Genomic DNA, 23518 nt, shown 5'->3' on the forward strand with positions numbered 1-23518 from the left:
CATGTTCTCTCTACAGGTACTAATGCGGAGAGTGGACTAGATGACCCATCTGAGGGAAGGGAGCAGAAGGAGACTCCACCGATTGGAAGGCAAAACATGCACTGTCCTAGGGATGGGGGTTCCACGACCACCACTCCCAAGAGGAGGAGGAGGGTGGTGGTGGTCGGGGACTCCCTCCTCAGGGGGACTGAGTCATCTATCTGCCGCCCCGACCGAGAAAACTGAGAGGTCTGCTGCTTGCCAGGAGCTAGGATTCACGATGTGACGGAGAGACTGCCGAGACTCATCAAGCCCTCGGATCGCTACCCCTTCCTGCTTCTCCACGTGGGCACCAATGATACTGCCAAGAATGACCTTGAGCAGATCACTGCAGACTACGTGGCTCTGGGAAGAAGGATAAAGGAGTTTGAGGCACAAGTGGTGTTCTCGTCCATCCTCCCTGTGCAAGGAAAAGGCCTGGGTAGAGACCATGGAATTGTGGAAGTCAACGAATGGCTACGCAGGTGGTGTCAGAGAGAAGGCTTTGGATTCTTCGACCATGGGATGGTGTTCCAAGAAGAAGGAGTGCTAGGCAGAGACGGGCTCCACCTAACGAAGAGAGGGAAGAACATCTTCGCAAGCAGGCTGGCTAACCTAGTGAGGAGGGCTTTAAACTAGGTTCATCGGGGGAAGGAGACCAAAGCACTGAAGTAAGTGAGGAAATGGGATAGCGGGAGGAAGCACGAGCAGGAGAGTGCAAGAGGGGAGGACTCCTGTCTCAGACTGAGAAAGCGGGACAATCAGCGAGTTATCTAAAGTGCCTATACACAAATGCAAGAAGCCTGGGAAACAAGCAGGGTGAACTGGAAGTCCTGGCACAGTCAAGGAACTATGATGTCATTGGAATAACAGAGACTTGGTGGGATAACTCACATGATTGGAGTACTGTCATGGATGGATATAAACTGTTCAGGTAGGACAGACAGAGCAGAAAAGGTGGGGGAGTTGCATTGTATGTAAGAGAGCAGTATGACTGCTCAGAGCTCCGGTATGAAACTGCAGAAAAACCTGAGAGTCTCTGGATTAAGTTTAGAAGTGTGAGCAACAAGGGTGATGTTGTGGTGGGAGTCTGCTATAGACCACCAGACCAGGGGAATGAGGTGGACGAGGCTTTCTTCTGGCAACTAGCAGAAGTTACTAGATCGCAGGCCCTGGTTCTCATGGGAGACTTTAATCACCCTGATATCTGCTGGGAGAGCAATACAGCAGTGCACAGACAATCCAAGAAGTTTTTGGAAAGTGTAGGGGACAATATCCTGGTGCAAGTGCTGGAGGAACCAACTAGGGGCAGAGCTCTTCTAGACCTGCTGCTCACAAACCGGGAAGAATTAGTAGGGGAAGCAAAAGTGGATGGGAACCTGGGAGGCAGTGACCATGAGATGGTCGAGTTCAGGATCCTGACACAAGGAAGAAAGGAGAGCAGCAGAATACAGACCCTGGACTTCAGAAAAGCAGACTTTGACTCCCTCAGGGAACTGATGGGCAGGATCCCCTGGGAGAATAACATGAGGGGGAAAGGAGTCCAGGAGAGCTGGCTGTACTTTAAAGAACAGTTGAGGGGAGGGATAGCTCAGTGGTTTGAGCATTGGCCTGCTAAACTTAGGGTTGTGAGTTCAATCCTTGAGGGGGCCACTTAGGGATCTGGGGCAAAATCAATACATGGTCCTTCTAGTGAAGGCAGGGGGCTGGACTTGATGACCTTTCAAGGTCCCTTCCAGTTCTAGGAGAAAAGATATTTCCATTTATTTATAATTTTAATCCTTATTGAGGTAACAGGAAAAAAACATCCCAATGTGTAGAAAGAACAGTAAATATGGCAGGCGACCAGCTTGGCTTAACAGTGAAATCCTTGCTGACCTTAAACGCAAAAAAGAAGCTTACAAGAAGTGGAAGATTGGACAAATGACCAGGGAGGAGTATAAAAATATTGCTCAGGCATGCAGGAGTGAAATCAGGAAGGCCAAATCACACTTGGAGTTGTAGGTAGCAAGGAATGTTAAGAGTAACAAGAATGGTTTCTACCGGTATGTTAGCAGCAAGAAGAGGGTCAGGGAAAGTGTGGGCCCCTTACTGAATGAGGGAGGCAACCTAGTGACCGAGGATGTGGAAAAAGCGAATGTACTCAATGCTTTTTTTGCCTCTGTCTTCACAAACAAGGTCAGCTCCCAGACTACTGCATTGGGCAGCACAGTATGGGGAGGAGGTGACCAGCCCTCTGTGGAGAAAAAGTGGTTCGGGACTATTTAGAAAAACTGGACGAACACAAGTCCATGGGCCCGGATGCGCTGCATCCGAGAGTGCTAAAGGAGTTGGCGGATGTGATTGCAGAGCCATTGGCCATTATCTTTGAAAACTCATGGCGATCGGGGGAGGTCCCGGATGACTAGAAAAAGGCTAATGTAGTGCCCATCTTTAAAAAAGGGAAGAAGGAGGATCCGGGGAACTACAGGCCAGTCAGCTTCACCTCAGTCTCTGGAAAAATCATGGAGCAGGTCCTCAAGGAATCAATTCTGAAGCACTTAGAGGAGAGGAAAGTGATCAGGAACAGTCAGCATGGATTCACCAAGGGCAAGTCATGCCTGACTAACCTAATAGCCTTCTATGAGGAGATAACTGGGTCTGTGGATGAGAGGAAAACAGTGGATGTGTTATTCCTTGACTTTAGCAAAGCTTTTGATACAGTCTCCCACAGTATTCTTGCCAGCAAGTTAAAGAAGTATGGGCTGGATGAATGGACTATAAGGTGGATAGAAAGCTGGCTAGATCGTCGGGCTCAACAGGTAGTGATCAATGGCTCCATGTCTAGTTGGCAGCCGGTTTCAAGCGGAGTGCCCCTGGGGCCGGTTTTGTTCAATATCTTCATTAATGATCTGGAGGATGGCTTGGCCTGTACTCTTAGTAAGTTTGCAGATGACACTAAACTGGGAGGAGTGGTAGATATGCTGGAGGGTAGGGATCGGATACAGAGGGACCTAGACAAATTAGAGGATTGGACCAAAAGAAACCTGATGAGGTTCAACAAGGACAAGTGCAGAGTCCTGCACTTAGGACGGAAGAATCCCGTGCACTGTTACAGACTAGGGACTGAATGGCTAGGAAGCAGTTCTGCAGAAAAGGACCTAGGGGTTATAGTGGACGAGAAGCTGGATATGAGTCAACAGTGTGCCCTTGTTGCCAAGAAGGCTAATGGCATTTTGGGCTGTATAAGTAGGGGCATTGCCAGCAGATCGAGGGACGTGATCGTTCCCCTCTATTCAACATTGGTGAGGCCTCATCTGGAGTACGGTGTCCAGTTTTGGGCCCCACACTACAAGAAGGATGTGGAAAACTTGGAAAGAGTCCAGCGGAGGGCAACAAAAATGATTAGGGGTCTGGAGCACATGACTTATGAGGAGAGGCTGAGGGAACTGGGATTGTTTAGTCTGCAGAAGAGAAGAATGAGGCAGGATTTGATAGCTGCTTTCAACTACCTGAAAGGGGGTTCCAAAGAGGATGGATCTAGACTGTTCTCAGTGGTACCTGATGACAGAACAAGGAGTAATGGTCTCAAGTTGCAGTTGGGGAGGTTTAGGTTGGATATTAGGAAAAACTTTTTCACTAGGAGGGTGGTGAAGCACTGGAATGGGTTACCTAGGGAGGTGGTGGAATCTCCTTCCTTAAAGGTTTTTAAGTTCAGGCTTGACACAGCCCTGGCTGGGATGATTTAGTTGGGGATTGGTCCTGCTTTGAGCAGTGGGTTGGACTAGATGACCTCCTGAGGTCCCTTCCAACCCTGCTATTCTATGATTCTATGATTCTAATAAACTTGTTTTTATCTTAACCAGTGTGTTTTTGAGTGAAGTGTTTGGGAAAATCTCAGCTCAGTTAACAAACTTGTGGTGCACATTCCTTTCCACATTGAGGGAAGGCAAACTGGGTAATAAATTCATATTGGTTAGATATTTGACCAGGGAAAGATGGTACAGCTCTGGGGTCCTAGGCTGGGGAGCTGGGGGTATTTGGGCTGTAGCCTCTCTATTGTGGGTTCATGCAGTGACCGGCCAGAGCCTGCATGTAACTGCAACTGGGTGTGTCCCTGCTTGTGTGAATGCTGGTGGGAGTGTAGGACTGGGATCTGTCTGCAGCTTGTCATAGCAGCACAGCGTGAGAGGGAAGCCAGGCAGGTGAGTCAGGGCTCAGTGGTATCCCAGTTCCAGGTTGCACTCCAGGGGGGACTCCTCATAGCTTTGTTCTTTCCCCGTTGTAGGAAACGTTCCTGCACCAATCATAAGATCATAAGAATGACCATACTGGGTCAGACCAAAGGTCCATCTAGCCCAGTATCCTGTCTTCCGACAGTGGCCAATGCCAGGTGCTTCAGAGGGAATGAATAGAACAGGTAATCATCAAGTGATCCATTCCCTGTCACCTATTCCCAGATTCTGGCAAACAGAGGTTAGGGACACTGTCCCTGCCCATCCTGGCTCATAGCTATTTATGGACCTATCCTCCATGAATTTATCTAGTTCTCTTTTTAACCCTGTTATAGTCTTGGTCTTCACAACATCCTCTGGCAAACAGTTCCATGGGCTGTGTGAAGAAATACTTCCTTTTGTTTGTTTTAAACCTGCTGCTTATTTATTTCATTTGGTGACCCCTAATTCTTGTGTTATGAGAAGGAGTAAATAACACTTCCTTATTTACTTTCTCCACACCAGTCATGATTTTATAGATCTCTATCATATCCCCTTAGTCGCCTCTTTTCCAAGCTGAAAAGTCCCAGTCTTATTAATCTCTCCTCATATGGCAGCCATTCCATATCCCTAATAATTTTTGTTGCCCTTTTCTGAAACTTTTCCAATTCCAATATATCTTTTTTGAGATGGGGCAACCACATCTGCACGCAGTATTCAAGATGTGGGTGTACCATGGATTTATATAGAGGCAATATGATCTTTTCAGTCTTATTATCTATTCCTTTCTAATGATTCCCAACATTGTTAGCTTTTTTGACTGCCGCTGCACACTGAGGGGATGTTTTCAGAGAACTATCCACAATGACTCCAAGATCTCGTTGTTGAGTGGTAACAGCTAATTTAGACTCCATCATTTTATATGTATAGTTCGGATTGTTTTCCAATATGCATTACTTTGCATTTATCAATATTGAATTTCATCTGTCATTTTGTTGCCCAGTCTTCCTGTCACTTGTGGCAGTCACTTGTGCAGGGACCAAAGCAGCACACAGGCGCGCAGCATAGGGACTGTACAGTCTGAAGCTGTACGCATATAGGAGATCCACCCTTGCATTCTTGCTCACCCTCAGGAGTGTCATATCAACTTTTGCCTCCTGTGCAAAATGGTGGCAGAATTTACAATATTGTCCCTAGTCACCTGCAGTGATCCACTTAAAAAAACACCTGGCCCCTTTGCCCCATCTCGAGTACCACCACTGCCCCCTGGCTCAAACCTACCATGTTTAGGGTGTTTGCCAACAGTGTGCTTGCCAAGGAACAGTGAGAAACTGATTTGTATTTAAAAAGAGGTGTATTTTACTATAACGATTAGATGCTATGAGTGCACTAACAATCATGCTTCTATTTATTGTTTCTTGTGCTTCTGCACAAGTGACCTTCAGGGGAACCCCCTACACACCAGCGGAGCACTTCCACCAGATAAGGAAGTTTCTGAGGAGAAGTAAGGAGGTCATGTTTCAAGAGATGCTCCAGTCCTCAGAGGCCAAAAAACAAAAATGCAGGGCATGGAGAGAGACTTTAAATTAAAATTATAACATAGACAGCAGGACAGAAAGGAGAGCTGGGATCAAATTTTAATGGGCTAAGAGTGGATGATAAAAGTGATGGAGGAGCAAACAGAGATGTTGAAGTCCCTAATCACACTGCAGGCAGAATACATGTGTGTTCTCTCTCCCCCCTACAGCTGAAACAGAACTGCTTGCCATGCCCTCCCCAAACTCCTCCCACACATTCCTTGCAACCTCCTGGTCCGTCTCAGTATGCCATTTACTCCACCCCTTTGCACAGTTTCCAAAACAGTAGCTCGACTTACACACAGCTATTAGAACCTACACTGCCCGTCACTGTTATTTCCCTTCCCACCAAGCCTTTTGTATGTGTTGTTAATTGGTATTTAATAAAAACATACTCTCTGAAAGATAAATAAAGATTGATGTCTCCTAACCACGGTGGTTGCTGGTGGAATTAATACACAGTGGCAATTGGATCATTTGCAGACTACAAATCAGTCAGGAATCATCAAAATTCTCATGCAAGGCAGCAAGTTGACAAAGCATGGCAGCGTGCTGTATAGAAAGACACATTACTGGTGCTCATTGTCAAAATGGTGCCTCAAAACTTCCCTGGTTCGAATAGTCCCCCATTATGCCCCTCTAATAGCACTGGTATCTGGCTCCCTAAAATCAGCTGCCAAACAATCTGCCTCTGCACTCCATCCTGGGGAAAACTTTTCACCCTTTGCCTCATAAATACTATAAAGTGCACAGCAGGTTGCTATGACCATGGGAATATTTTCCTCATTTACGTCAAACCTGCCAGAAAGGCAGCGCCAGTGTGCTTTTAATCTGCCAAATACACATTCTACTGTCATTCTGCACCTTCTCAGCCTGTGGTCAAAGTGCTCCATGCTGCTGTCCAGGTTTCCTGTGTAAGGCTTCATGAGCCATTAGAGTAGGGGGTATGCTGGGTTTCCAAGGATCACTATGAGTATTTTCAGCAGCCCCCATTGGAATCTCCTGGTCTGGAAAGAAAGTCCCTGCACGCAGCTTTCTATACAGGCCAGTGTTTCTGAAGATTTATGTGTCCTGCACCTTCCCTGACCACCGCACACTGATGTCAGGGGAACGCCCAGGGTGATCCACAAGTGCCTGCAATACCATAGAGAAGTACCCCTTTCTACTGATGTACTCTGTTGCAAGATGGTCCATGGCCAAAATTGGGATATGCGTGCCATCTATCACCCTGATTTAGGGAATCCCATCGCTGCAAAGCCATCCGCTATTTCCCACACATTTCCAAGAGTCAGAGTCCTTCACAGCTAAATGCAATTAATGGCCCTGTAAATGTGTGTTAATGCAACCCCAATGATGACCTTCCTGACTCCAAACTGATTCGCAACTGACTGGTAGCAGCCTGGAGTTGCCAGCTTCCACAAAGCCATCACCATGTGCTTTTCCACTGAGAGGGCAGCTCTCATTTTGGTGTTCTTAAGCCGCAGCGCTGGGGTGAGCTCTGCACACAGTTTCTAGGAAGGTGGCTTTCCACCTGTGTTCCCTGTAAGCTGCATGCTTGGGTGGCTGCACAGGAGAGATTCAAATGCCGCCCAGCTGATAGCAGAGGGGGCATAGCCAACAGCATGTGCTCAGGTGCCCTTTCCCCCAAGTTGCTCTGTCCTGAAGCTGCTCCTGGGACTCTCCTGCTGGCTGTGCAGAGTGGGGGTGGGAGGGGAGGAGGGTGCTGATGTCAGGGTGTCTCCCTTCCCCCACCCCTGTATTCCATTTCCGCAGAGCAGGGCAGAGGGACAGCCTGGCTCAGGAGGACTCAGAGCTGCTGCGATCTGAGGTCTGCATGGTGAGTGCTGGGTGCCTTTCTTAAAGAGACAGTGCACTGTTTCTGAGATTTCCCCAGCAGCCAGCTCACACAGTCTCTGTCTGTCTCTGTCTCTCTCTCCTTCCCCCTGCCCATGTACCTCATCTCCGCAGAGCAGGGGAGGGGAGACAACAGGGCTCAGGACAAAGCAGGAGAACTTTCAGTGAGTGTCTTAAAGAGACAGCGCACGGCTTTCCCCAGCAGCCAGCGCGCACGCACCCACACCCACCCACGCAGTCTGTGTGTCACACACACACACACACACACACTCTCTGCCTGGTAAGAATACTGTGGGAGAGGGTAGCAAAAGCTTTGCTAAAGTCAAGATATATCACGTCCACTGCTTTCCCCATATCCACAGAGCCAGTTATCTCCTCATAGAAGGCAATCAGGTTGGTCAGGCATGACTTGCCCTTGGTTGTCCATGTTGACTGTCCCTGATCACCTTCCTCTCTTCCAAGTGCTTCAAAATGGAAGTATTATTTACTCCTCCTCATAATACAAGAACTAGGGGGTCACGAAATGAAATTAAGAGGCAGCAGGTTTAAAACAAACAAAAGGAAGTATTTCTTCACACAACACACAGTCAACCTGTGGAACTTGTTGCCAGAGGATATTGTGAAGGCCAAGACTATAATGGTTCAAAAAAAGAACTAGATAAATTCCTGGAGGACAGGTCCATCAATGGCTATTAGCCAGGATGGGCAGGGATGATGTCCCTAGCCTCTGTTTGCCAGAAGCTGGGAATGGGCGACGGGATGGATCATTTGATGATTCTGTTCTGTTCATTCCCTCTGGGGCACCTGACATTGGCCACTGTCAGAAGACAGGATACTGGGGTAGATGGACCTTTGGTCTGACCCAGTCTGGCCTTCTTATGGTCTTATATGTTCCAATTCATGTCGGTCCTGATCCGTGCAAACGATGGTTATGCGGATCAGGACCAATGTAAATCAGAACACATTCCCCTATTGATGAGCGATGGATATCCAAAGCAATGGATTGGGGGAGATGTATACCGGGGACCCCCTGTACACCACCAGGCCTGGGGACATGGCCTGTTTTCTGGCCATCTGACCTGAGCTTGGCGCTCTGAGCTATGCCCCATGCCAGGCAGAATGACAGCCCTGGCAGGGAAACCAAAATAGCAGCCCCTTTGGTAGCCACCAGGAGCGGGTTTTGCCATCACTGGACACAGCAGGCCCAGTTTCAAACTTGGCAGCCAAATACCTGTTTTAGGTGCCTACCTGCTGATGTAAATGGCCAGGCAACGCTAATCAGCTCATCTAGGGCCTGAGCCAAAGCTCACCGAAGTCAATGGAGAGACACCCATGGGCTTTGGAGCAGAGCCCTACGGAACATTCAGTGTCATCATCCCCATTTCGCGGGGGGGTGGGGGGGGCAGCTTTTCCAAGTCCCCCTGGCAGAGCCAGAAAGAGAATACAGCTCTGTCCATTGGACCATGCTGCCTCCCAGAGTGAGCATTTGCCTGCTAAGAAGACACCACAGGGCAGCATCTACTCTCAGTGGCTCTGGGATGCAGCAACTCTCAATGTGTTTATACAACACCCAGCCTGTCTGGGCCCTTTAGAGCCGACTCTCCTGGAATGTAAATAATAGCTAGCAATACTGATCATGAGAGCTGAGTTAATCGGACTGATTCCAGCTTATCACGAAGGGAACTGAGACAGGATCTGGCCCCAAAAAGCAGACCCAGGCTCAGATCCTGGAATCAATGGGTGTTAGGTGCCTAAACACTTTGAGGAGCTGGGCCTCTGTCCTCAGTTACACACCAGCAACCCAGCTAGCTTTGATGGGGTCACACAGGTGTAGCTGAGCAGAGGATCTGGCCCCCACTGGGAAACTGAGCTCCCCATCTACAGCACAACACGCTGCCCATGCCACCTGCTAAACGGAGACGCCAGCCTGCACTTGTGTGACAATTCAGACTCCCCAGGAAGAGAACAGGGAGTCAGAACCCAAAGAACAAGCAATTGAGTCAACGGATCGTATACAACATTCTTATACTATAGAAGTGTATCGAGTAAGGTTCATGTAAAGATCGGTGACACGCTGCTCAGGAGCTACGGGATGTGTACAAAGAGTGAGAGGTGTGTGCTGGAAATGTCTTCCTCCAGGTGTGTGGGAGGCAGTGCAGAAACCCAGCCTGCCCGAGACAAAGGAACGTAGATTTGCCAGTCTGCCAGAACGAGCCCAGGACACCGAAAGTACATCGACATACGAGGTAAGCAAAGCAGCCAGCTTGGTGAGCACACCGGGGCACAGAGTCTGCACCCCAGGGAGCCTTCCTGGCACTGGAAGTATAGACAATGGACTCTGGGCAACATACGGGGGGAGCAAAAAGCCCTTGGCATTATTCATCACAGAGGGGAATAGGGTACAGCATCCTCCCAGCCTGTGCAAGTTGGATCCCCTCTTCTGGAGGGCTAGGGATGCTGGTAACTTGACTAAGTAAGAAAACTGTTTAGGCAAAGATTGTAACTTGGTAAAATTAAGTTCTAGTCACTAGAAAGCGTGTTTTGTTTTATTCATAGCCAGATCTGTCTCTTTTTCTCTTGCCTAGTATCACTTCAGTGCCTCTTCTTTGTTAATAAACTTCTTTTATTACAAAACCATCTGATGCTGTGTATTAAAGTGAAGTGTGAGTCTTCAGCTAACCTAACAGGCTGGTGCGTGCTCCATGTCTTTGGAGGCAGTGAACCTAATAATATCTCTGAGTGTCCAGTGAGGGACTGGACATGGCAGGGAGACGACTCTGTGGAATTCAGGAACTGGAGGTCACTGATTGTTACTGCAAGGCAAGGTGTGGAGTGGCAGAGTCTCGATGAGGCAGAGCGGTTACCCAGTAGCTCACAGTTCTGGGTGTCCTGTGCACGACATCACAACTTGGGCAGTTTAGAGGCATCCCAGCCGGTGGCAGGATTCTGTGGGGGAATGCTACGCTCTGTGCAGCCCAGTGGCGTAGCCAGGATGAGACATTTGGGTGGGCCCCGACTTTGAGGGGGCGTTCAATGGTGGGGGGGATGGAGGAGGAGGGATCGGGGCCCACCTCCCCCCTACCCCCTCTAGCTGGCCTTGCTGGGGGCAATGGACGCTCTGGCCAGGGGCCCCAGGCACGCACCCAGCTCTGGGAGGAGACCCCGCTCTCCAGCGGCAACGGCTCCCGTCCCCGTCCCACGCTGGGCCTGGCACCCCAAGTGGCAGACCTACCTTTTTTGAGGACTCCTCTGCTTCCGCTGGGTCACCTGAAGCTCGCCCTCCTCCTAGTGGTGGATTAGCCACTGGGCCAAAGGGGGGGGTCCCCAGAAAAATGGGTGCCCCTGCTGGGGAGTGGGATTCGGGTGCGGGGGCTTGCCCCGTTCCACCCACCTGCACTCCAGCCAGGGAGTGGGAGTGCAGTGCAAGGGCTTGCTCCGACCCCGCTCGCCAGCTGCAGTGCTGGACGGAGGGGGTAAGTGCCTGTGCCCCGACCCTGCTTCCCAGCAAGTGGACTGAGCGGGACAAACCCCCACGCCCTGACCCCGCTCCCCGGCAGGAGCACCATTTGGAGTGGGCCAAGTCCCCGTGCCCCAACCCCGCTCCCTGGCTGGAACACTGGGCGCGAGGACAGAGCTGGGCAAGCCCCCAACTGTGCTTCCTGGCTGGAGCGCTGGGCTGAGCAGGGCAAGCTCCCCACTGCCCACAGGAGCACCGGGCAGCTGGAGCAGGACAAGCCCCCGTGCCCTGACCCCACTCCACAGTTGGAGTGCCGGGCGGGTGGGCAGAGTGGGGCAAGCTGGGGCCGGAGCAGGGCAGGGGTTGGGGGTGGGCCAGGATGCTAAGGGGGTGGGCCACAGCCCATCCAGGCCCACCCATGGCCATGACCCTGGTGCAGCCCAGCAGCCATGACTCAATTGATCACTTCAGCTGCAGTGGAGGCTTCATCTCACTAAGCCAGCAGAAGCTGTTCTGGGCTGATTGCAGCTGCTTTCTGACACTCTCCCATGTTTCATCATTTCTTTCTTGGTACCGCTTGTGTCTCTGAGATGCCTTGCTCCTCCAAGAACATGCAAGGTGACCTGATCACAATTAACTTGCCCTGCCCATTTAATGGAACTGAACTTCTCCACAGGCAAATTAAGCACTTTGAGAGAGTGGAATTCACATAGGGCCAGGCATTAGGACTCCTCGATTCTATTCCCAGCTCTACAACAGACTTCCTGCGTGGTCTTGGGCAAGTTACTTAACAGCCCCGTGCCTCGGTTTCCATAACTCTACAATGATACTCCTGTGACGGGCTCCCTGTGGTGCAGCTTGGGACTGTGGGACCGCTGTGCCCCCTTAACTCACTAATCTGGGTTGTCTCTCACAATGCCTTACTGGTGACAAGCAGCAAACCCCTCCAGGCACTATCACTCAGCACAAACGCATGTGGAGCCCCACACCCAGCTCTATTGCATGAATGCTCCCAGAGCCACTCATGAATCACACAGAGAAAGGCACCAGCCAAATCCCCCCAGCTCCCAGCCTTGTGCCTCAGCAATATACCGTCTTGCACTGCTCAAGACGACAAGTGCAAATTTATTAATTGGTTCACCACTTCATCAATGGAGAATGGATTTACACCAGCCTTTGTAAACCTGAGCAGATTTACCAAATACTTCAGGCAAACTCACTGGTAAAGATAAACAGTTAAACAAATTTATTGACTACAAAAGATAGATTTTAAGTGATATTAAGTGATAGGCAAAAAGAGTTAGTTACCAAAAGAAATAAAATATAAGCACGCAACCTAAACTCTCAACCCTATTACACTGGGCAACATCTAGATTAAGCAGTTTTTCTCACCACACTGGATATTGCAGTTCATAGTACACATGAACTGCAGATGAAAGTCAATGTTGATAAATGCAAAGTAATGCACATTGGAAAACATAATCCCAACCATACATATAAAATGATGGGGTTTAATTAGCTGTTACCACTCAAGAAAGAGAGTGTGGAGTCATTGTGGATAGTTCTCTGAAAACGTCCACTCAATGTGCAGCGGCAGTCAAAAAAGCAAACAGAATGTTGGGAATCATTAAGAAAGGGATAGATAATAAGACAGAAATATCATATTGCCTCTATATAAATCCATGGTACGCCCACATCTCGAATACTGCATGAAGAGGTGGTCACCCCATCTCAAAAAAGATATATTGGAATTGGAAAAGGTTCAGAAAAAGGCAACAAAAATGACTAGGGGGATGGAACGGCTGCCATATGAGAAGAGATTAATAAGACTGGGACTTTTCAGCTTGGAAAAGAGGTGACTAAGGGGGGATATGATAGAGGTCTGTAAAATCATGACTGGTGTGGAGAAAGTAAATAAGGAAGTGTTATTTATTCCTTTTCATAACACAATAACTAGGGGGTCACAAAATGAAATTAATAGGCAGCAGGTCTAAAACAAATAAAAGGAAGTATTTCTTCACATAACGCACAGTCAACCTGTGAAACTTTTTGCCAGAGGATGTTGTGAAGGCCAAGACTATAACAGGATTCAAAAAAGAACTAGCTAAATTCATGGAGGATAGGGCCATCAATGGCTATTATTCAGGACGGCAGGGATGGTGTCCCTAGCCTCTGTTTGCCAGTTGGGGATTGGTCCTGCTTTGAGCAGGGGGTTGGACTAGATGACCTCATGAGGTCCCTTCCAACCCTGATATTCTATGTTCTATGATAAGCTGGGAATGGGCGATAGGGGATGGATCACTTGATGATTACCTGTTCTATTCTTTCCCTCTGGGGCATCTGGCATTGACCGCTGTTGGAAGACAGGATACTGGGCTAGATGGACCTTTGGTCTGACCCAGTATGGCTGTTCTTATGTCTTATGTTCTTTATAAAGGTATTGCAGACCTAAGGTGGGATGGCTACCTCAGAAAGGAGAGGAACAGGAGGGGACATGACAGAGGTGTATAAAATAATGAATGGCCTAGATAAGGGAGATCAGGGATGTCTTCCCCCCCTCTCTCTCTCAGCACAAGAACAAGGGGACTTTCAATAGAATTGAAAGCTGGGAAATTCCAAATCGATAAAACGAAATACTTTTGCACTCGGCATATAGTTAGCCCATGGAACTCACTGCCACAAGAGATTGATGAGACCAAGAACTTAACAAAATTCAGAAAGGGTTTGGACATCTCTATGGGTAAGAATATCAACCAGAGTGATGCTCAAGAATTATACCAACCATTTTGGACCCAATATTTAACACCCTGCTTAAGGACTTCAGGGCTAGCTCTCCTATTAGAGATCAGGTGAGACCAAATATGAGGGGGCTGTTTATCCCACATTTGCCTGCTTGAGGGTTCATACACCTTCCTTTGAAGCAGCAGGTTCTGACCACTACCAGAGACAGGCTCCTGGGCTAGATGGACCTGGGGGCTGATCCAATTGGGCAATTCCATTGTTCCTATGTGACTGTGAGCCCCTGAAATCCCACATGCTCTGCTTGGACTGTGTGCACTCTGGGGTGTAAATGACCACAGCTGCTGCAGACGAAACACCAAGGCAGGTGACAGGGAGTGGCTTAGGTCTGTCTTGTCCCACTCACACCCACACCCTTCCCCCCCAGTCACCAGCTCCTTCAATGGTGACTCTCCTCCAGCTGGCCTGTGATGCAGCCCCAGCTCGGCTACGCACTGGGCTGGATGAATGTGAGCAAGGGAGGACATGACTAATGCTAGCAGCGAGATGAGCCCTGGCGTGCTGGCTGCACAGCCGGGATGGGCATGGGGAAGCCCCTGCTCCACACACAATCCCTGGGCTCCGAGCATGCTCCCTGGTACTGGGCCACTCTGTCTGCTGGGAGGAGTGTTCCAGCCAGCCTGAGGAATGGGGGTGTCACTGCTGTGCAAGGGGGCTGCCCAGGGTGTGTGTGTGTGCACACTTAGGAGGAGCATCGACAGGCTACATCAGAGATTTCCATCATTGAAATTCCTTAGAGAGAGAAAAGCAAAGTCACCAGGCTGTGTCCAGGGACTGACGAGAACCCACTGGCTTCTCCCAGGTGGCCTGTGCTGCAATCCTTGTTTGTTACCCCTTTTAGGCAGATGGGGAAACTAAGGCACAGAGTGGGGAAGTGGCTTGTCCAGGGTGACACCGTGAGTCACTGCTAGGAGTAGAACCCAGAGCTCATGCTGCCTAGAATGCACACTACACAGCAATCCCGGCCATCCCTGATTACTGAAGGGAGGCGCGAGGGGAGGAAAGGGTGAGACCTTGGCTCGAGGCTGTAGGGCTCGGGGGCCACAAGCCAGGGCTCACCCAGTATGTGTCTGTGACATGCTAGCAAGGTGTGCGTGCGCCCCCTGGTGGCAGCTCCACAGAGTGGCTGAAAGCCTAATAGCAGAGGGGTGACACCTTAACTATGGTGCTGGCCACCACAGCTGAAGAGCTTAAGTTCAGACTCAGGGTGGGGCTGTCACGTCTCCATCCCACTGTCCTGCCTTGCACTGCTCAGCCCTGTATGCCCCAGAGCACGGAGACCATTGCAAAGCGTCTCGGAGCTGCCCCATTTCTCTGGTTCCTGATCGAAAGGCAGCTATGGCTCCTGAACGTTGTTACAGCCCAGGGGATCTTTCCATTCACTCGTATATATAAATATCCTTTGTGATATTTATAAATCCCCCAGCTGCTGGCTTGGGCGGTGGGTTCAAAACGCTGCCCTGGGCTCAGTGCTGAGCCCCTCCCCTATTGCTCCATGGGGCAGGCTTTAGAGATCACAGAACTGTGAACTGAGAAATACACAGACCAGCTGGTGTGTCTAGCTGAGTTTGAACGAGAATGGAGGGGCTTACCCCGCCCAGACAGCAGGTCCTGGCTGCTGCAGGGCCACTGGGAATGTGCAGGTTCAGTACTGCTCTGCTGGAAGGTGTGAATGGCTGCCATCAAGTGGGTCTCTGATCTCTAGAAAATGGCAGGCCTAGGTAAAGCTGGTGAGTGTGCTAAGCACCCTTCAATCAGCAATTAAGGTCCTTTGATGCAGTGATAGCTGGAAACAATAGAAACTACCACCCAAGGCACTCGGCTGCATGGCAAGGCCTGCTTAGCACTACACCTTGTATCAAGTTGCATGTATGAATGAGGCAGAACACCAGGAGACAGGGAGCAAAGCAGCGATGAGTGTGCATGAGACAGAGCCGAGAGACAACACTCCTTGCGAACAGAACACGCTGGAGAGGCAGACTTGGGAATCTTGGGAGGAGTGGTACATACGCTGGAGGGTAGGGACAGGATACAGAGGGACCTAGACAAATTAGAGGATTGGGCTAAAAGAAACCTGATAAGGTTCAACAAGGACAAGTGCAGAGTCCTGCACTTAGGACGGAAGAATCCCATGCACTGCTACAGACTAGGGACCGAATGGCTAGGAAGCAGTTCTGCAGAAAAGGACCTAGGGGTTACAGTGGATGAGAAGCTGGATATGAATCAACAGTGTGCCCTTGTTGCCAAGAAGGCTAATGGCATTCTGGGCTGTATAAGTAGAGGCATTGCCAGCAGATCAAGGGACGTGATCGTTACCCTCTATTCGACATTGGTGAGGCCTCATCTGGAGTACTGTGTCCAGTTTTGGGCCCCACACTACTAGAAGGATGTGGAAAAATTGGAAAGAGTCCAGCGGAGGGCAACAAAAATGATTAGGGGTCTGGAGCACATGACTTATGCGGAGAGGCTGAGGGAACTGGGCTTGTTTAGTCTGCAGAAGAGAAGAATGAGGCAGGATTTGATAGCTGCTTTCAACTACCTGAAAGGGGGTTCCAAAGAGGATGGATCTAGACTGTTCTCAGTGGTACCTGATGACAGAACAAGGAGTAATGGTCTCAAGTTGCAGTTGGGGAGGTTTAGGTTGGATATTAGGAAAAACTTTTTCACTAGGAGGGTGGTGAAGCACTGGAATTGGTTACCTAGGGAGGTGGTGGAATCTCCTTCCTTAGAGGTTTTTAAGGTCAGACTTGACACAGCCCTGGCTGGGATGATTTAGTTGGGAATTGGTTCTGCTTTGAGCAGGGGGTTGGACTACATGACCTCCTGAGGTCCCTTCCAACCCTGATATTCTATGATTCTATGATTCTATGATTCTATGATCTGAGAACAAGGAAGCTGTTGCTGCTGTTTGTTTCCACTGTGCTCAGGACCCAAGACTTAGTACGTTCTTTGTAACTGAATAGCCCTGCACCAATGAAAGCCCCAACTCATGCCAGCCAGTTCTCCTCCTGACAGAAACAACTGGCATCACCCTGGGTACTACTGCTCGGGCCAAAGGGGCAGCGCCCTTAAAATATTTCTGGTCCCAACTAAATGAGTCCAGGGACCAGCTGGGCCTACCAGAGCCTTGGCTCCGGTCACTCCACAGCAGAGTTAAGGGAGCAGCTGGCCCCAGGGAGATCTGGATCAACTCAAAAGTCAGAGGAGCAGGATTTTCAGATCGATCAACTTCCTTGGCAGGGGGAAGGGTGGCCTGGGGCTCCACGTTGAACCCGTCAGGACTGTCCTTCTTCTGGCATCTTTGTCCTCTGACCTCTTCATGGATCTTCGCTCTCCTCCCCTGACACATCTGGGTTTGTAATAAAAACGTACAAAATAAAAATATTTGCAGCCTGTCCCCCGAAGGTGGCCAGAGCCCCTTCTCTCCCGGAGCTCCTGGATTCTTCTCTTAAGAGCACCTGGGGCCTCCTCTGTGCTGCAGGGAGGAGTGGAACAGTCACCCCATCCAGGAGCCTGGCTCATTGGCCCCAGTCCCTATGGAGCTCTCTGTGATTGCTGGCCAGAGCTAGTGGGAGACGTCAGACCTGCACTCCCTGCGAGGGCTGCAGGACTTGGGAACTCCAAGAGGGTTCCACAGAAAAACACTTGGTGGCCACAGCCAGTCTTATGCCATCTTTGTACTTCAGGGTGTGGCAACACTGCTCACAAGCCCCCCCCAGCTGGCTCCTGCTGGTATTTCTCATGCTCCCATCCTGCCATGAATCTTGCTTTTGCAACAAGCACCAGGAAAGATTATTAAATGTAAAAATTGTAATTATCACGGGAGTCACCATGGTGAAAAGAAAACATACTTTCTCAGCTCCCTGGGAAGAAGAACTGAAATTCATGTGAAGAAGTAGGAAAGGAGATAACTGTGCATTTTGCAGCTCTGTGATACTGATGTTTCGATTCATGGTAAAGGTAATGTAATACATCATGTTGAAACAGCCACACACAATGGAGGTTACAAAAAGTTCAAATAGGCACCGTTTTTTCAGAAGTTCGCGTACTGCCATTGACGATAGTGGTATTGCAGCAGAACTCACCAAAACATTTCATGCTGTTAAGCACCGCTACTTCTAGTGATGTTCACAGCAAAAATTGATAGGACTATTTTCAGACATTCCGAATCTGCTAAAAGTGTATCCTGTGGAGAACATAAATCAAAAGCACTTTGTGAAAATGCACTAGCCCCATATCCTGTTTCTAAGCTTACAGATTACCTTCAAGAGAATGACATTTATTATCTGATAGCCACTGATGCCACCAACAAAGGCTACATTTCTCCTCCATTTTCTTTCTTATTCTTCTTCTCCTTTCTTTCCCAGCTGGTCTCCTTCTTGGACCTCAGTTTAATCATGAAACTTAAGTCCTGCTTAGCTATACCTTAGCCAATTATTTTACTAAAATATTGAAAAATAAATCTTTGACCAATCCTAACATATTGTGAAACAATTCTTTAACCAAGCACATGCCACCACCTTAGTTGATTTAAGTCTTGCAAAATTAGTTATGCAACAGACAGAAACAATCAGATAAAGACCATACAGATAAACAATAGAGAAGTGGGGACTGTAAAGACAAAACAATAGAGAAGCATAGATTTCACAACCACAACTGTTGATAAGGGGTTCCTTGCCAGACAGAATGCCAGCAAACAATGTTTTTTTAAACATCTTAAGATCTGTTTCTTTATCTGGTGATGGTGGGTGTGACACCTGCTTTGAGCAGGGGGTTGGACTAGATGACCTCCTGAGGTCTCTTCCAACCCTGCTATTCTATGATTCTATGACACCCTGGCACTCCCATTTTCACCACTATCATGTAATTAGGATATGTTTTGTACAAAGTATGCCTTGTGAGGTATCAGTCTAAAAGTCTGGATCTGCTAGACATTAGTATCTCATTGGGCTGTATGTGCTATCGTCGTGTGTGAAGTTACGAAGTTTGGCTACGTATGTGTTACTGAAACATGTTGTGAGGTTGAAAACACCCACAAGCAGCCTTTCAGGTACAACAGTAAAAAGGCCAAACAATGTTAGTGGCTTATGGAGGAAATGCACACATGCACCAGGATTACCCCAGGAACTGTGTACAATAGAAACCTCTCCGAGATAGCACTACACAATGGGAACTGCTTGACCCAGATTACTGCAAAAGAGTTTTCCAGCAAGTGCGAAGAAGATATAAAAGTGGGACATGACATCATGACTGGACCTCACTCTCCCTACAACACCACACCTGGAAGTACTGGAGCAAAAAAAGACTCAACTGAGGGAGAAGTGCTGGTCCCAGGCAGAAAAGAAGGAAGCCTGCTTGTGTATGCAAAAGCTAATTTGCTTGTACTATCTAACTGGGGGAGACACTGCTTGAGTCATTTGTGGGAGGAGGGATAGCTCAGTGGTTTGAGTATTGGCTTGCTTAAACCCAGGGTTGTGAGTTCAATCCTTGAAGGGGCCATGTGGGGCATAAAAATTTGCCAGGGATGGTTTGGACCAGGGCAGGATAGAACAGCTCTGGGGTCCTAGGCCAAGGAGCTGGGAGTATTTTGGCTGTAGCCTCTCTATTGTGGGTTCCTGAGTGGCTGGCCAGAGCCTGCATGTAACTGCAGCTGGGTGTGGTCCCTGCCTGGGGATGTTGGTGTGAGTGCAAGCTTGGAGGGCTTTGCAGCTTGTCACAATGTCACAGTGCAAGAGGGAGCCCAGATTGGTGAGACAGAGGGCTCAGGTGTACCCCAGTTCCAGGGGGCATTGCAGAGGGTACTGTTAAGGCTGATTCCCCACTCTGTCACTGCGAGTGCAGAAGTGGGGCCCGCAAGGATTTTAAAAATTAATACTGGCCACTCCAGGATTGTATTAAACTCCCAAGGTCACAGCTTCTCTCTGACCTTGGCTTGGTAAACGCTGCCACCACCAAATGCAAAAAAAAAAAAACCCTTTGAATTCAGGAAGGAGCACTTGGGAATTCCTCCCTGTGGGGTTCCCTCAAGCCCTTTCACCCCCCTCCAGGGAAGAGCGGAGAAGAAAACAAAGTAAATTAGCTGTGGCTACCAGCTAATCAAACAACATACACAACCCTCTTAGAACACCAAAAATCCAATCCTGTTCTTAAAAAAGGTAAATTTTATTACAAACAAAAAGGGAAAAAATACATCTGGAATATAGGCTTTTTCTAGATCTTAAAAGAAACAATTACAAAATTTAAGCACCCAAAACAGGGGTTCAGCTTAAAGGTTACAAGCAAACAAAAGCATCAGGGGTTAGCACAGAGGAGTCCACAAGACTTAAAAAATAAACAGAAATAACCTTGATCGTGTCTAGCTAAACATTCTGATCTATGTACACATGTGGAGTTCAGACAAGTAGTTCTAGGCGGGATCTGATGATTTATGATCATACCTGGCTTAACTGCTGATAGCACGGCTGCTCTGTCCCTCCAGCCCAGAGAACAACCGACAAAGGGGAAGTTTCTTTCCCAATTTTAAAAAGTTCGACCTTCCCATTGGCTCTTTTGGTCAGGTGCCCACTTTTTTTTCTTTACCTGGGGGACTTTTTAACCCTTTACAGGTAAAGCAAGCAGAGAACAGCCACCAAGAGGGATTTTACAGCTAACTGGCTGGCTGGGTGTCCATCAAAGGGAGCTATCCCCCCACTTTATTTATCACAGGACCAGAGTGCCTTCTTCACAGCCTGATATTACGCTGTTCTGATATCATTTAAATGGAATGTGAGGATGTGACTTTCTGCTTCTTGGATCATGGGCAAAACGCCTTCTTCCCCAGGTGGCAGGTTAACATGGGCGGCACATGAACTGCTGGCTGGGGCAGGCTAGCCCTCAGCCCCTCCCCTTCCACCCGAGGCCCCGCCCCTTCCACATGCCCTGGAACCCAGAGCCCCCCAGTCATGGCTGCTGGCCCCCACCCCAGGCTGGCTAGTGCCTGCAGCCCTTCCAGCCCCAGAGTGCCGGGAGGGAGAGCGTGCAGCGCTGCCTTTGCAGCCCCCCCGCCCCAGCCCTGGAGCACCAGGAGGGAGAGTGCGTGGTGCTGCTGTGGTCTCCCAGCTTCGCGAAGGTGGGCAGTGTGGCCCCAGCCCCCGAAGCCCAGCAGCACCACCGAAGCGGGGCCCTGGGGGTGGAATGGGGGGGTCACGCCTGGCACAGCCTCCCCCAGCCTCCCCCAGCCTCCCCTACTCACTGCCCATGGAGATGAACTCACAGAGATGCACCTCTGAACCCTGGGTCCACACTGACCAAGGACTAGCTCTGTGCGTGGGGTGGGGTGAGGGAGCAGCGAGCGGTACGGTGTTGGGTGTAGAACTCAAGCACATGAGGCAGAAGACACTGCCCCATGCACTCTGGGGTGGGTGCCCTGTTCACAGGTTTATGTTTCTGAATCATGTTTGTGATATTTTCCCTAATTAATGTCAGGTGACTTCCCTCCTCTCATTAAGTTTCCTTTCTACACTCAGACTGTGCTTGCGAGTGGGGAAGTATTGCCTCTCAGAGGTGCCCAGGGGTGGGGGCTCGAGCCAGTTCTGTGTTGTATTGTTGAAAGGAACCACTAGATATTGAACCTGGCCCTGGTTGCTGCCGACTACACCTGGCAGAAGGGTTACATGGGCAAATCCTACTCCAAGGAGTCCAGGCGGGGAAGTCCTAGCACCATAACCCTCTAACCCCGGAGGCTCCTCCTGCCAGCGCTCAGCACCCAGGGGCATGCCCAGGAGGAATCTGGGGAGCGGCGTTTGCCACACTGAGATCCCAGGGACTGGGGTCAGTTCAGCTGCTCACTGCTAGCTATCTGATCGGGCAAAAGCCTCAGCCCTGACCAGGGGTGAAAGTAAGTTACTGGTATGCCGGAGTCCTGGGCAGGGGCGGGGCCTCAACGGGAAGAGGCAGGGCCTTTAAATCACCCCCGATGCTACCACCTGCAGAGGCGGCTGGGAGCCCTGGGACTCAGGAGAGATTTAAAGGGCCCGGGGCTCTGGCTGCCGCTACCACGGCGGAGCTCCGGGCCCTTTAAATCTCCAACGGAGCCCTGCCGCCGCTACCCCAGGGCTCCGGCAGCCGGGATCGGGTGGTGATTTAAAGGGGCTCCAGCCGCTGCAGGGAGCCCCGGGCCCTTTAAATCGCCAGCCTGGGGAAGCCGGTTCGGTTCGGCATGGTGTACTGGCTTACTTTCACCTCTGGCCCTGTCTCAAAGGCAGGGCTGTGGGACTCTGCTGGCTCTGGGTCTGCCCTGATCAGCGCATACAGCAGGTGTAGAATGTGCCCTTGCCATTTGGTGGCACTTACCTCCACTCTGCCTCCCTTGGACGTGGGTAAATGACGGCAAAGGCTGCAGATCATTAGAGCCTCAGGCCCATTCTGCCTCTGTCTTCCCCTGGGGTTTTACGTCCTGTCGGAAATGATTGTGTGGCACTGCTGAGCACTTTGAACAGCTGCAGTGTCCCAGCAGCGTGGGAAGGACTCGGATGTATGGAATCCAGAACAGAAAATATTTACTGCAAACCACTTTTTGCAACATTCCCTGATTTACCACCTGTTGAACATTCATTTGAATGAACCAATCACTGTTTTATTTCTAGTGCAGGGCAGCATTGAGCAGCGGCCCCAGGAGCATTCCAGAGGGCTTCGACCCAACCTGCAGCTGGCCAAAGTACCCAAAGACTTGTCAACATTTCTCTGGACATTTTGGCAGAACCGTGGCCATTTTTGAAAGTGTCTAACTGGCGGCAGCGAAAAGGAACCACCTGGCCGGGCGTTTGCAGAGGGGCTTGGGGTTTTTCAGGAGGAGCTAAACAGCCTCGTAAACCACTACCATGGTCACATCAACCAACCCCAAGTTCCAGTCTCTTCAGCTCCTCTTCCTGGGGTCCCTCAGTCCCCCCACTTCACCACAGCCCACTCAAAGGGAGCGCATCACTTCTAGCCCTGCTCACCTCCCAGCCCTTTACCACCTCTGCCTGGGGCTCGCTGTGGGGCGGCTCCTTGTCCCAGCTGCCGTGGTTCTGCCTGGCTCTTGGCGCTGACTGGACCCTCTTTCGGGTGCACTGCAGTGCGACCCAGCAGCTCCTGCAGCCTTGCCCTTTTACCAGGGATTTCCCTGCCTCAAGCACCTTTCCCCCCACACCCTGAATGCCCCAGGCCTCCTTCCTCAGGGCCCCCTGCTGGGGCTCAGCCTCATGCCCACAGAGGGCGTTTCTGTTCGTAATTCAGAGTGCTCTCCCCCCTCCCTAGGGCTCCCCAGGAGCCGTGTCCCCCCCGCCCCCCGGCTTTCCCAGCCCTGCTTTTGGGCACGCCGCCCCAGCCTCTCCACCTGCCTCCTGGCTCAGGTTTTCTCCGCTGTTAGCTCCAGAGCGGGACCTCCCAGCCCCTGCTCACTGGGTCTCCTGTCTCTGCCCCTCCCCAGCTGGCTTTGACTCCCTCCCAGTTGCCACCCACTGGGCCAGGTGGCTCAGGTGCCTCCTAACCCTGGTGAGCCAGTGCAGGGTTCAAACCACCCACCACAGCCTGTTAAAGGGAACTCACGAGCGCATCAGGGCCCCAGGCATTGGGCCCCAGCGGTCTTGCCTTTGGGGCCC

The sequence above is a fragment of the Malaclemys terrapin genome, chromosome 17 (genome assembly GCF_027887155.1).
Source record: "Malaclemys terrapin pileata isolate rMalTer1 chromosome 17, rMalTer1.hap1, whole genome shotgun sequence".
NCBI classification, from domain to species: domain Eukaryota; kingdom Metazoa; phylum Chordata; order Testudines; family Emydidae; genus Malaclemys; species Malaclemys terrapin.